Raw genomic sequence first — 14,170 nt, forward strand, 5'->3', positions numbered from 1 at the left:
CCGCGCTAGAAATAAAGTTACAATCTTCCATAGAGGCAACAATTCGACAATAAATAACGTCTGTTTTATTATTACTGGCATTCTTAGTTCGGTTGATATTACACATCTCGAAAAACAATATGTTTTTGTAATTGCTTAATGATTACAATATTTTCACGTTATCACAATCAAACTGGTGGCCTGCTTTCGACAACAGTGCATGGTTTATTTCTCATGTTGCAGTCACTTTTGTGTTGTGTGATCCACTGTTTCAGACTTTGTCCAGTTTGACCAATATAACATCCCTTGCAACCTTAACACTGTAATTGATATATGACATTGCTATTATACATTACTGATGTCCGATCTTTAATTCTAGGAATTACGGTTTTGTATCTAAAGTTGCTGTAATTGCTAATTTGTATATTTGTGTAGTCAAATACAGCAATCTTAAATAGAACATCATATTCTCTAAAATTAAAGATCGGATACCAGTGATGTATAATAGCAATGTCATATACCATTACAGTGTTTAGGTTGCCAGGGATGTTATATTGGACAAACCAGACAGTGACTGAAACAGAGGATCACACAACACAAAAGTGACTGCAAGAGGAGAAATAAACCATGCACTGTTGTCGAAAATTTTATAAAAACAGGCCATTAGTTTAATTACGATAACGTGAAAATATTGCAATCATTAAGCAATTACAAAAATAGATTGTTTCTCGAGATGTGTCATATCAATCGAACTAAGAATGTCATTATTAATAAAAAAGACACTAGTAATCTTAGTAATATATATTGTAATACTTTAAATACTTTATAGTAACGTCAAAAATAACATATACTTCCTTATAATTTTATTTAGGCTTTAATATCTAAGCAAATGTTAAAGTCCTGTGATGTGCTGGTTTTTATTATAATGATTTTTTACTCTGTGAGCTTCTATTTGTTGATAAGTATGTTCTATGTAATAACTGTTTTAATAATCATTTTAGTGCACTGCTGATGAAGCTAGTGAATATTGAATTTCGTCTTTGGCAAGATAATAGAACCGTTTTATTTTTCGACCGAAAAACCTGATATCCCTCTCATTAGTTTTACTTATTAGACGGTCGATATTTTGGTCGATTAGTAAAGTGAAACTCTTTAAGGTTTGTTAAGCTTTCGGGTTTATATAAGTCTTTCTCAAAACATATTAAAAATTAAAACAAAAAACTACATTAGACAATGAAGTTGTTGTATCGTCAACAGGCTTACCCCTGTGAGGATTGGACTATAAAATTAGCAGAATTACTTAACATTTGGCATATTATTTGATTTTCTTTTTCTTTCAGTCAAAACTTATTACTATGGTTTCCATGTTTCTTCTATTTTTATATATATTTCAGGATAGTTTGACAGCGGAAGTGTCTATGTTTATGCAAACCTTCATTGCAAATTTGGATATAATATGTAAAAATGTTTCGTTTGCACTTATTTAACATACAACAGAGTTTATGTTACTATGTAATTAAGAAGGGAAAAACAAAACACAAATAAAAAATAAATTTTATCTTATTTGAACTTGAAATAATCCCTTTAATCTGTGAAACTTTTAAAAAACTTTTATATAGTTGTTGTTCTTTTCTTTAAAAGAAGATTACTGTATATAGCACTAAGATTTTCAATGTCTTCTCTTTTGTTTAAGGTGTTTTTTGTAGTTTTAATTAAACACATTTCTAGAAAGAGTCTTTTGTTTTAATTTGTTTCCCTTCTCAATATTTCTGCTTGACCATATTTAGGCGTGTGGCCCATCGTAATATAATGTTCACTTTATGCACAGGTTTGTACTTTATTCAGATTAGTGTCACTCTTGTGTGGTGTTAACCTTCTGGACAAATTTCTGGACGTTTCTCCAATATATATTCTATTGAAATTATTACAAGGTAGAGAGTACACTGTATTGGAGCTTGCTTTAATATTTAAGGTTGTTTTAAATTTGGTGTATAATTTCGATATTGTTTTTATATTTCTGGTTCCGATTTTGATATTCAGTACTTCTCTAAATGTATTTAATAGTCTATTTATTAAACCTGGAATATATGGTAAAGAGTGGTACAATGTATTTTGGTTGTTTGTTGAAACTTCTGTTTAGTCTGTCGTTATGACTTGTAAGACACCAAAAATTAGTATATTTAGAAGGTCCGCTAAGATTGCATTCTCTAACATGATCGTTTTTAGTTTTTTAAGACCGGCTGTTCTATATTCAGAATGTGATAAAGTTATAACCCTACTTTTCATATTTAATACCAGGTTGGTCTTCATCGTAGATGGATGTGCTGAAAAGTAATTAATAAACCTATTGCTACATATTGGTTTTCTATACCATTCTGTTTTTAGAACATTGCTTGAATCACGGTGTAACATCATATCTAGAAATGGTATGCAGTTGTTATTTTCTAATTCTACGGTAAATTGCAAGTCTGGACAGTGACTGTTAAATATGTGTAGTGTGTCCAGTATTTTGTCTTTTGGCAGTGCAAGAATTTAGTCGTCCATGTATCTCTTTAAAAATGGGACATTAAATGGAAACTTGCTAATACAGCTTTTAATTAAGTCATCCAGTACAAAGTGGCATAGGATTTGTGATATTTTGTTTTCCATGAGTGTTCCATGTATTTGTTTGTAATACACCTCATTGAAGACCAGTATGTTTGAGACAAATATGAAGAATAGTATTGTTAAAAATGAATTAAAATCTATTGAGCTGTGTTGTGAGATGTTTGTCCATTGTTTTTTTATAGTATTCATGATTTGCTGAAACAACAAGATGGTGAACAATGATACTTCATCAAAACTTACCAACACATAATTTGGGGAAAGTTTGAAATTGTTGATAAAGAAGCTGAAACTGAATGAATCTCTCATATAGCAATAATTATTTGTGTTATATGCATTTGTTAATATTTATCTTAAGAACTTGGACAAGTTACTGTTTGGAGAATCAATGGATGCAACAATTGGTCTCATTGCTAGGGTCGGTTTATGTATTTTTGGTAGAGAGTAGAATCTAGGTGCTATAGAGTTATAAATTCTTAGATTTTTTGCTTTTAAATTCGTTATTTTTATTATTTTATTTAAATCTGTTACTAATTTATTTGCTTTTTGTTGAAGACTACAAGTGGGGTCTCTATTTAGCTTTTTATAGTATTTTGTATCTTTAAGCATGATTTCATTTTTGCTAATATATTCCTGTTTATACATAGCTACTGTGACATATCCTTTATCACTTCTTACTATATACAAATATTGATGATTCTTTAGAATTTGTTTGCATTCATTAAACACTGTACTCATGTGGTCGTTCCTGTTTACTTCCTTTTGTAAGTAGTTGGTTATAATGTTATTACGCTCTATATTCATCTCTTTTCTCCTCTTCTAGATTAATTATGATATTTTCCAGATCTCCTAATATTGTGTTTACGTCTACTTCTCTAGTTTTAGGTATTAGACTAAATTTAGGACCAAGCGTCAAGAATTTTTTAACATTATATGGTATTTATATATAATACAGTTGGGAATGCAAACCGTACACATTACTACTTTCTTTCTATTATTGTTTTATCTAAAGCTCGTACTAACCACCTTCTGTTAAAGCAGCCATGCAACAATCACGAACATGTCAAGTAAATACTCATGGCCAGACACATGAGTTGCTCAGCTAAACTATGATTTAGCTAATTCGGCGCCTGACTAACAGAGCACATACATTTCAGTTATAAAGATACCGACCTAGGTTGGTGGCTCTCAATGCGGAACACAGACTTTTTAGGAACACAAGTCACGAGTCAAATAATTAAGTAACTTCAGTCATTTATAGGGAGAAAAGCTCTTCTAGCTACTTCTAAAATCAGGTAGCTTAACCACATAAAGTAAAACAAAGGATGTTCCATTACCCAGAACATCCAAAGTAACGTTTAGTACAAAGTCTACCGATTCGTTATATCCTGCGCCATGGAGAAGTGGTGGAATAGCTTGGGGGTCAGCTAGATATCACTCTATAGCGAAGTATGACCGGTTTGATCTTCGCACACGTATTTCCCATTGTTCCATTGGAACACACATGTCTCTCGGAGCTTTGTGTTTTACGTGTGTATGTGTGTGTGTGTGTGTGTGTGTGTGTGTGTGTGTGTGTGTGTGTGTGTGTGTGTGTGTGTGTGTGTTTGTGTGTATAATTGTGCGAAAAATTACAGAAAGGCTTAAAACCTTTGGTTTACATAATGTCGAGATAAAATAATCGAGTGCGATGCTGATATCATTGCAGTTGTTATTAACTAAAGATAAGTTGTGATAAATAACTTTTTTATATGTATTAATTTTTTGCTTACTTTGCAATATTTTCCATATGAACTTTTAACCCTTTATCGGGCAAAATACTTCAAAATGCATTAAAAAATTTGAAATTTTATTTATGGTATTAGTTTAATAAAACAAATACTAAGTAATACAAATAAAACTCACAAAACTAAAAGAAAGTAACTTTGGAATTTTTAGCTAAAAGGCTAGATTTTCCGTTTGAGGTACAGTCTTTTGTAGCTATTTAAGTAAGGTGTGGCGTGAGACAGATATCAGAGATTATCAAATATTTTATGTTCATTTACAAGAAAATGTAATTAAAATATATTAAAAGAGAGTAAAAAAAATATATTATAAAGCCCATCCAAAAATATTATGGATAATCTCTGAGTAAAAAAAAAAAGTTTATGCTTCATTGTGAACAAAAACACTTTTTACTTTTAGTCAAACATAATTGTATGTCGCATTAACTGCATGGCCAAATGTACAATTTCTACACGTACCCTTGGTAACATGTTTGGGCCAATGAACAACTGAATCCTGTTACGTGGCTTTATCTGGTCTGTGAGGAGATCTGGTCAAGAGGAATTTTAATTTTGCTTACAATCTTCAAGAAAGGTGTACCTATTTTATTTTCTTTAGTATAATTTCTCTTAAACGCATAGGTTATTCTTTAGGGCCGAGCAATTATTTATTTAGAAAATCCATGCATTTATGACACATATGTCCCGTATCCAAGACAGAATATAAAAATACCATCTCTTGGTTCTACTTGGACTTCTACACAAAGAGTTTGCTTTGTCATTCCCTCAATATATAGTCGGCTGTATGCAATAGTGGCACAGCACAAAAACTGGTAATTTTTCAAAACAGGGGTTTAAAGTTTGTGTGCTAATAATTTTTGTGTAATTTGTTTTACTACATAGATTGAGATTTTTGAAAAAAAAAATTATTTTGTTTTATTTGGAAGAGCGTTAGGTAGCCTTTAATGAATTGTAACACAGACTTTTAAATTCAACCCTTATTTTGACTAATTGAGGCAAAGATAAAACTGGCATTATTTGTTATTCCTGTCAACTGAAATAAAGATTCAATAAAGAATGCTAATTTAATGAGAAAATGTGTTCATTAACAGCTATAAGAAGAACGAAATAAAAAAAGTATATATTAATAATAATAGAAAAAGTTATGATTAACAATGCTTTAAATTGGTGCGACACTTGGTCGCATTGGTCTTGACAAAGGCTAGTAAGGTGTTTTTTCTTCTTTTCAGTTATTGGCAAGCTACTAGTGTAGGTCTTTTCTAGTGCTATACTATCCATGCTTTCTAAACATTTTCTTGTTGGTATCGAGCAGTTCGGATTAGCATAGCATAATGAGTCGATAGATAAATAGGCCTTCCTTTTAAAGCTTTAGTGATATTTTTTTCTATTAAAGAGTGGCAGCTGTCACAAAATTTGTTTCGTTACAAAATGTTTTATGCATGCTATGTTTACCTCTTTGATCGTTGCTTATAAAGTCACTTTCCGTCTTTCCAGTAACAGTTCGAATACATCTATTAGTAACTTCAATGGTGGATATAAAAAATCTTTTACATACTCTTTTTTTTTAATCACGGTTTTTCAAATAAAATACATGATTATATCAACGGCTTAATGTGTTACCTTTATCAGCATATCGATATGTTGGTTTAATTATAGACATGGATCTCAGAATATAACTTCGTTGTTAATTTATATTTCCCATTGATCAATATTTTTCCAAGATCTGTATTCTCTCTTGTAACGTGAATTTTTCATCACATTTTAGTCTACATGGATTGCAAGATGGACCTAACCTGCAAGCCTGTACAAGATTACCGTTAACATTGGTGTATTTTTGACCTGAATTTCTAAAAAACTTTCTAATATTTCTTTTTCGTTGGTCCGGACCAGCCTTCTTTTTCTACTTTAGGTTTATCAATCGTCACGTCTTCTGCTACTGTCTCCAAATTTTCATCAGAGACCTCTGTAAATTCAGATGATACATCATTATCATCATTCACGTAATGACGGTTCGCATCATAACTAAAATGGATTTATATTTTGTTTAAGCCGGTAGACGCAATCAAAAAATCGTCTAAAGTTTTCTACTAAATCGATTATTTAGACTATTACATTAAAATAATATTAATATTATTACTTACGTTACTCCTGCTCGAGATGGGATTAATTCACTTCTTTTCTGGTAACCCTTTGAGTTTATATATATATATATATATATATATATATATATATATATATATATATATATATAATGGCTATACACCCCAGTTTGGGGTTAAACCGTAAATGCTTTCTAGATCCTATTTCTTAAGTGGATCAGTCTTTTTTGTTTATCTTATATTCTTGACAATATCTCTCCATTTTTTCCTGTCTCTAGTTCTTCCTCTCCATTCTCTGACTCCTGCCCTTTGGAGGCCTTCTTCAACTTCTTGCAGCCACTTTGATCTCGGTCTTCCCCTTCTCTTTCATCCTCCTGGATTCCATTCAATCATTGCGTATGTCACTGCCTCATCGCCTGCTCGCCAAATGTGACCTAACCATCTAACTCTGCATTGCTTTATTTTAGTTACGGTGTCTGCCTTAAGTTCTTCCTTAATTTCTGCATTTGTTCTGCTTCTATATTCATTTAGCTCTGTTCTGATTGGTCCTAGTATGGTTCTCATAATCTTTCTCTCTGCTATTCTTAAGTCTTGTTCATCTTTTTTAACCATCGTCATTGTTTCTCCTGCATATAATAATATTGGCCTAATTATGGTGTTATAAATGCTCATCTTACTTTTTTTAGTCAGTATTTTGCTTTTAAGTAATCTTTTGTTTGCAAAATAAGCTTTATTCGCTGCTAATATTTTTTCTTTTATTTCGGATTTCCTTTCTACGGATTTACTTATCGTAACTCCTAGGTATTTGAAGTATTCTACTTCTTCAAACTCAAAACTTCCTATTTTGATTTTTTCTTTCATTAGTTTTTTCCCTAATCTTAATATTTTTGTCTTTTCTTGATTTAATCTTAGCCCCATTACCTCCCCTTTCTCTCTTATTTCTTCTAGCATTTCTTTCATTATTTTTCTGTTCTTTGCAATAATAGCAATATCGTCTGCATATGCAATTATTTGACCACCTCTTGTTCTGAGATTTCCTTTATTTATATTTCGTAGTACATATTCTAATGCTAGATTAAATAGCGTTGTTGATAAGGCATCTCCTTGTTTCATCCCTTTATTTATACTAAATTCCTCTGTCTCTCCTCTTTGTGTCTTTATGCTTATTTTTGTAGTTCTCATTGTCATTTCTATTAATTTTCTGAGTTCATGTGAAATTTTTAATTTTTTAAGTGCTATCAATAATCCGTTCCTTTTAATTGAGTCAAATGCCTGTTTGAAGTCTATGAATAACATTTCCAATTCTAATTTATACTCGTTTGCTTTTTTCATTATTTGTTTTACTGTGTGTATTGCATCTATTGTAGATCTTCCTTCTGTGAATCCACATTGGTACTGTCCTACTGTCTTCTTTGTGATCTTTGATAACTTTTTTTTTATTATTGATGTCAATATTTTATATGTTGTATTTAGTAACGTTATTCCTCTATAATTTTCACAGATTTGTTTGTCTCCCTTTTTATGTACTGATATGATCTGCCCTACCTCCCAGTCCCCTGGCATTTTCTCTTCTTTCCATATATTTTTCAATAGTGCCAGTATTTTTCCTCTTAGTTCCCTTCCCTCGTATTTTATTAGTTTCATATTAATTCCATCTTTACCAGGGGCTTTTCCATTTTTGCTTCTCTGTATTACTTCATCCAATTCCTCTAATGTTGGTTCTTTTGAAATTTTGATGTCTACTTCATCTACTTCATCTGCTTCTTCTTCGTGCACCGTTTCCTCCTCGTTATGCATTTTTTCTTCTGTTGTTTCCTCCGTCAAGAGCTCTCTGTAGTAATCTCTCCATACTTGCTTGTATTCTTGGTCCTCTATTATCACTATTCCCTCTCTATTTTTTATTCCGTTTGTTTTGCCCTTGTATTTTTTGTTTTGTTCTTTAATCTTTTTGTAAAAACTTTTCGTATTTCTGTTTGTTCTTTCCTGCTCTATTTCCTGAATTTTTCTGTCTACTTATCTCCTTTTATTTTGCCTTATCACTTTCTTAGCATTCCTTCTTAATTTTTCATATTCTTCTCTGTCTTCCTCTTTATCTGTTCTTAGCCATTTATTTCTGGCTTGCACTTTTTTTCCTGTTATTTCTCTACATTCTTGGTTATACCATCCGTTTTTTGTTTTAGCCTGACTTTTACCTATCTGCATATTTGCACCTTCTTCTATTGATTTTTTGATCGTCTGCCATTCTGTGTTTATATCTTCTGATTTATATTTCTCTTTTATTTGAACTGTTACTGCCTCTTCATATTTTTTTCTTATTTCTTCATTACTCATTTTATTGACATTTCACTTTTTGTGTTGGTTTTTTTGTTTTGTTTCAATTTTAACTTTTTGTCTTATAGTGGCTGTGACCGTGTAGTGGTCCGAATCTGCACACGCATCTCTGAACGTTCATACATCCTTTATTGACGATTGTTTTCGTTTATTAATCATTATGTGATCAATTTGACTATATGTTTTCTGATCTGGTGACCTCCATGTTACCTTATGTACACATTTGTCCAAAAGTTTGGAATATTGGAATATTTCATCTTTTTATTGATTTTTATATATAAAATCTTCTGAATAGTAAAAAATCATTTTGTTTCAATTCTCAACAATACTAAATAAGTCTCAAAACCAGATAAACGATATGCAAAAAAAATATTTAATTTCTTGGAGTGAAAAACTTACAATGTACAACTTACATTTAAAAATAAATTAGTATAGAAAAAAATAATTTTTAATAAAACTAATAATATATTTCCTCCATTGGCCCGTATGCAAGCCTGTAGGCGATTTGGCATGCTGCCGATTAACTGGTCGAGTTGGGCCTGCGGAATTCTCTCCCATTCTTCACGAGCAGCATCTTTAAGTTCTCGAAGTGTAATAGGGGGATTGTTTCGCTTCTTGATGCGTGTTTTGAGAATGTCATAAGCATGTTCAATAATGTTAATGTCGGGGGAATTCGAGGGCCACTGTAATGTAGATACTCCTTCTTCTTCAAGAAAATTTTGTTCTGCTGATGTTCGATGAGGAGGTGCGTTGTCATGCATAAACACAAATTCATTACCTACTGCCCCTCGGAATAGACGTACGACAGGATTTAAAACTTCCTTAATGTATACAGCACCAGTGACTCTTCTCTCCAGAACCAGCAGTGACGTCCGTGTACCACTCATAATACCACCCCAAACCATAATACTGCCACCTTCAAATGGGACACGCGGTTTAGCTGTTTCTAGCGGGACTTGTCGTCCTGGGGCCCTCCAAACCAGTGTTCTTCGCGAATCAGATACCAAGTCAATTTTTGACTCATCAGAGAACATCACGTTATTCCAGTTAGGATCATGATGCACCATTTCTCTAGCCCATTGCAACCTTACTGTTTTGTGTTGGTAGGTTAGTTTAGGAACACGTAGCGGTCTTCTACGATACAAATTTACCGCATTTAGTTTGCGTCTTATTGTTTGCCGTGAAATATTTAGTCCTTGAAGCCTAGAAATTTCTCTGGATATACCACTTGTAGATTCCAGATGATTTCTACGAGCTATAAATGTTATTTGCCGGTCTTGTGCTGCTATTGTACATCGATTTCTACCACTTCTGGGACGATCCTTGACGTCATTTGTATCTTGGAATTTTTTCTTAATTTTTGATACAGCAGTCTGAGTAACATCAGCAATATTCGCGATATAACTTTAAATAAAGTCCTGTTGTAACAAAGCAATTACTCTGGATCTGTCAAAATGAGATATCACGTTTTTAGGCATTTTTAAACGACTCAATTCAAATTTAAACAAAGACTGAAATAATGTGTAAATACGCTAATCAGTTGAATGTGACCAAAATCATACAAAAACGATTCAAATTTTTTATCATTTTCATTTAAAAACCCTCTGGAATGAATATCAACAACAGTTTTAAAACCACCATAGGCGTAGATATATTATTTGTACGTATTCCAAACTTTTGGACATGTGTGTATTTTAGGGTGTTCAAATTTTGTTGAGCTTATTAACAAATTTTTTCTTGTTGCTAGGTTACATAGTCTTTGCCCATTGTCATTCGCGTTTTCGTGTATTGTATGCTTTCCTGGAATTTGTTGTAAAAAGACCTCTTTTCCAATCTGAATGTTGAGGTCTCCTAGTACAAATATGACATCTTCTTTGGGTATTTTTTCTATCTTCTCTTCGACCCTATCATAAAAGATTTTTTTTTCGTCTGCATTGCTTGTTTCTGTGGGGGCGTATAAATTCAAGACTGATATATTAAATGGTTTGCTGTTGACTCTAACATAGGCTATCCTTTCGCATATTGGCTTGAAATTTATAATTTTCTCTCTTAGGTGCCTTAGTATCATGAATCCCAGGCCTTTTTGCCCTTGCTTCTTTCCTCCTGAATATAACATTGTAAAGTCTTGTTTATCAATCTATTTCTAGCATTTTTCCTTGAGCTAGCATAGTTCTTATGTTCCATGTGCTTATTTTCAACTCTTTATTTTTTTTGTTCTGTTGTCTTCGTCTTTTATTTTTGTTTTCTTGTCTATCTTTCTTTATTTCACTTTTGTTGTACCCGGGTTTATCTGCAGTCATTTCCTGTTTCTTTGCCTCTTCTGTCAATGAATAATGCATCGCCTCATCCCTTGCTAGTTTTTTGAACCACCTCCATGATGGTCCTCCAGCTGGTTAGTTTTTCTATTCCATCTCCTTTCTAGTCCATCTATTATAAGTTTGTTGGCTTTAATTTGGACACGTTGACCTTTCTCTATTTTATCTTTTGCTATTCTTCGTATTTCCTTCTGTATTTGTAATTTCTATGTCGTTAGATCATTGTTTATATATATTTTCTCTTTTTTCTCTTCTTTAAGTTTACTTTTGTTTTCCATAATTTTTGTTTTTTCTTCTTTGTTTGGCAGTCTAACTAAACATGTTTTATCTCCTAGTTTTACTGCTTCTTCTATATTTACGGTAATATTTAGCTCTTTTGTCATAAAATTTCCTATTACTTATTTTAGTATTCTTCTATCTCCAGTTTCTATTGTCATTCCCTGTATTATCACATTATTTTCTTTTATTATTATATCCAGCCTTTCAAGGCGTCCTTTTGTCTCATTCAGATCCTTTTTGATTTGTTCATTTTCTTTCCAGATTTCACTATTCTCTTGTTTTAGTTCTGCTAGTTCAGTTTTGGGTTCCCTCATTTCTTCTCTGTATTGTTTTTGTTCGGTTTTTACTACTTTTATATTAGTTTTTAATTCTTGTAACTCTATTGTTAAATTTTTTATCATATTTAGTATTTGATCTATTTTGTTTTCCTCTTTGTGACTTTTAACTGGACTTCTTTGTACTTTTTTACTAGGACCAAATAACAGTTCCTCTTCTTTTCTATTTCTTTCCGATTGTCATCGGATGTATTATCATCTGAATCCATATTTCTACTGCTACTACTCGCGATAGAGCCAACCTCCCCACTTAACGCGTCGAAGGAAGATGGTTCTCTCAAGCAGTGGCTTGTAGTAATTTATTTTCACGTTTTCTTCCTAAATAAATTAATTTTCAATTAAAATAATTGTCAGTTACTTTAGAGCGGTTTGATGTGGCAACGCCCACCTCTAGCTTTTAAAACTGATATAGCGTTAATTACCTGGGCCGGTTTTGTTTTTAGTTTTTTGTGTTGAGAGTAAATAAAATTTCCTTCGCCTTCCTAAATTTATCGAGGTTATGCACTTACCTCTCTTCCAATGTCTTTGCTATAATTACCATTAACACTTTTATTCTTCTATTACACACTGCACGCAAAATCAGCAAAATTATCGACTCACAATAACCAAAAATTAAAATTATTATGGAGCAGAATTTACACACGTGTATTCCTTACACTAGAGATGAGACCCTTAGAATTTGATATTTTTAAAACAATAAATTTATTCCAAAAAAACTCCAAAATTCTTTATGATACACATTTTTGCTATTATTGTGCCAGTTTTTCAGGTTATAAATAACGCTTTTTTAAGCCCTCTGGTGATGTACACTCAATTTTGTCAAATTTGTAGTTAAGCCACTATTGCATACAGCCTAGGATATGTATCTATTTCTTTACTACCATCTTGATAAGGTGCATATCTAGGTAGACCAAGTTCGTATTTTTTTCTATAGATGTTTGCTTATTTAACTAATTTGTAGATAAACTGATAATGTGTATGAATTAATACATAAAACGTATTCAATGAAGGAATGAAGTAGACGATATCCTTTCTTTTCTGTATCTGCATCTGTAGAGTAGGGAGGGCGAGTTAGGTTACACAGCACTTGACTTTTATTGACCCATTGTGAATCCTCTCAGGGAGCTGTCGCACTTATCTTATTGTCCATCCTGGTATTTCTAGGAAGGTGGACAAGTCACCAGGAGACATCTCTCTTATGTGAGCAGGTGCGGACCAGGATTCGCCTAACGCGTACTCTCGTATTAACGATACTTGTGCTACTTGTGATCTGTTGAAAATACAACTTGATGCTGCTTCTACAGATGAACTTAAGCACCAACTGAACATTCAAAAAGAGATTTATCTCCGGAAGGCCCAATCGTTTTACGATGATTTAAAAGGAAAAACTAAAATGGCGCAAATCCACGAAACGTTGGAGACTATTAGTTTCGAATATCAGCAAAATTTGCCATTTCCTGTTTTGACTTCGGGGAAATATTTTGTGCTAGGCAGATCTGGATTTAAAACCAGCTTTTTTAATCTTCTTCTAACAACCAATAGTCAGTTATATGTTTGATGAAACAGTTGCGAAAAAAGGCTACATAGAAATTGTATCGTATTTGTGGCATTTTATACAAAACTATATAAAAAGTTTTGTTACTGTTCTGCATATATTGGCTGACAACTGGTGGGGGTAGAACAAAAATGCTGTTATGATCCAATTCCTTTCAACTTTAGCAAAGAACGGAAGATTTTCAAAAATAGTACACCATTTACCCGAGCCATGTCGCAGCTTCTTACCGTGTGACCGAGATTTTGCACAAATTGAAAAAAAAAAGGGTAGAAAAGAGACTTTGTATGTACCTACAGAATTGTATTCATTAGTTGAAAGCTGTGGTAAAAAGTTCTCCTGTGTAACGTGTAACGCAGGACATGGTGTTTGATTTTAAAATATATCTCAAGCCTTTTTTTTAAAGATACTACTGAAATCAGCAAAATACGATAGCATTATGCCTTTAATGAAAAATTTGTGTCCCTTTTTGGCAAACGTTTTATGATAAAATCAAACAAAGTGATGCTGATTGCTAAAAAAATGACGATTCTGATAAGAGTGTTTTAGACTGTCCTCTTTTATTTTATTTATGATTTTCTACATTATAACAGTGTAAGTATAGTAGAATTTATTATTGTATTACGTACTTTGTTCTTAGGTTAGTTCTGTTATAGCCAACAACAAAAAATAGTTTGCAAAAACACAGCATTTTTACTATTTTTTTAGACAATGTGTTTCTCATTTATGATAGAAATAATCGACTATGTGTAACATTTAACACCAACTTTCAACCAAAAAACCAAAGTCAACATACACATATTATATTGTTAGAAAGATGAGTTTTTGGTTATATTACAATGGAAAATAAAAAAAAATTCACATATTTGGAACTATGACTATATGACACGTTTTT

Source organism: Diabrotica undecimpunctata, chromosome 1, assembly GCF_040954645.1.
Source record: "Diabrotica undecimpunctata isolate CICGRU chromosome 1, icDiaUnde3, whole genome shotgun sequence".
Taxonomy (NCBI): Eukaryota; Metazoa; Arthropoda; class Insecta; order Coleoptera; family Chrysomelidae; genus Diabrotica; species Diabrotica undecimpunctata.